The sequence below is a fragment of the Rhinatrema bivittatum genome, unplaced genomic scaffold (assembly GCF_901001135.1).
Source record: "Rhinatrema bivittatum unplaced genomic scaffold, aRhiBiv1.1, whole genome shotgun sequence".
In the NCBI taxonomy this organism is placed as follows: Eukaryota; Metazoa; Chordata; class Amphibia; order Gymnophiona; family Rhinatrematidae; genus Rhinatrema; species Rhinatrema bivittatum.
In genome coordinates, this window is record NW_021820270.1 from 330793 (window position 1) to 332184 (window position 1392).

Consider the following 1392-nt stretch of genomic DNA (forward strand, 5'->3'; position numbering starts at 1 on the left):
GTATAAATTATGATGCTTATGAGGGGCTGTGCCCCCTGCTCCCTTCACTCACCGCCCCTGCCTGTGGGCCCTCCACCCGAGACTCCAGGCTCCTGTCCCGGTGGAAGATCCAAGCTCAGCAGGGTGAGTGACAGCAATGAAAGGAAGGGCGGGGAGAGAGCCAGAGAAATCTCCTCCTCCACCCCTCCCTTGACCGCATGTGCGTAGATGTTAAGGGAACCCCCAAAAAAGAGAAAGTGATAATTGCACGGCAGTGTCAGAAAGCGAGTGTTATGCCTCCATCAGCTGGATGTGTACATTATGGGTGTCTTGTCTCTCTTGGGGGAGGAGGAATGGGGGTAGGTGTGTGTGTGTGGGGGGGGGGGCAGTGTCAGAAAGCGAGTGTTATGCCTCCATCAGCTGGATGTGTACATTATGGGTGTCTTGTCTCTCTTGGGGGAGGAGGAATGGGGGTAGGTGTGTGTGTGTGGGGGGGGGGGCAGTGTCAGAAAGCGAGTGTTATGCCTCCATCAGCTGGATGTGTACATTATGGGTGTCTTGTCTCTCTTGGGGGAGGAGGAATGGGGGTAGGTGTGTGTGTGTGTGGGGGGGGGCAGTGTCAGAAAGCGAGTGTTATGCCTCCATCAGCTGGATGTGTACATTATGGGTGTCTTGTCTCTCTTGGGGGAGGAGGAATGGGGGTAGGTGTGTGTGTGTGTGGGGGGGGGGGGCAGTGTCAGAAAGCGAGTGTTATGCCTCCATCAGCTGGATGTGTACATTATGGGTGTCTTGTCTCTCTTGGGGGAGGAGGAATGGGGGTAGGTGTGTGTGTGTGTGGGGGGGGGGGCAGTGTCAGAAAGCGAGTGTTATGCCTCCATCAGCTGGATGTGTACATTATGGGTGTCTTGTCTCTCTTGGGGGAGGAGGAATGGGGGTAGGTGTGTGTGTGTGGGGGGGGGGGGCAGTGTCAGAAAGCGAGTGTTATGCCTCCATCAGCTGGATGTGTACATTATGGGTGTCTTGTCTCTCTTGGGGGAGGAGGAATGGGGGTAGGTGTGTGTGTGTGGGGGGGGGGGGGCAGTGTCAGAAAGCGAGTGTTATGCCTCCATCAGCTGGATGTGTACATTATGGGTGTCTTGTCTCTCTTGGGGGAGGAGGAATGGGGGTAGGTGTGTGTGTGTGGGGGGGGGGGCAGTGTCAGAAAGCGAGTGTTATGCCTCCATCAGCTGGATGTGTACATTATGGGTGTCTTGTCTCTCTTGGGGGAGGAGGAATGGGGGTAGGTGTGTGTGTGTGGGGGGGGGGCAGTGTCAGAAAGCGAGTGTTATGCCTCCATCAGCTGGATGTGTACATTATGGGTGTCTTGTCTCTCTTGGGGGAGGAGGAATGGGGGTAGGTGTGTGTGTGTGGGGG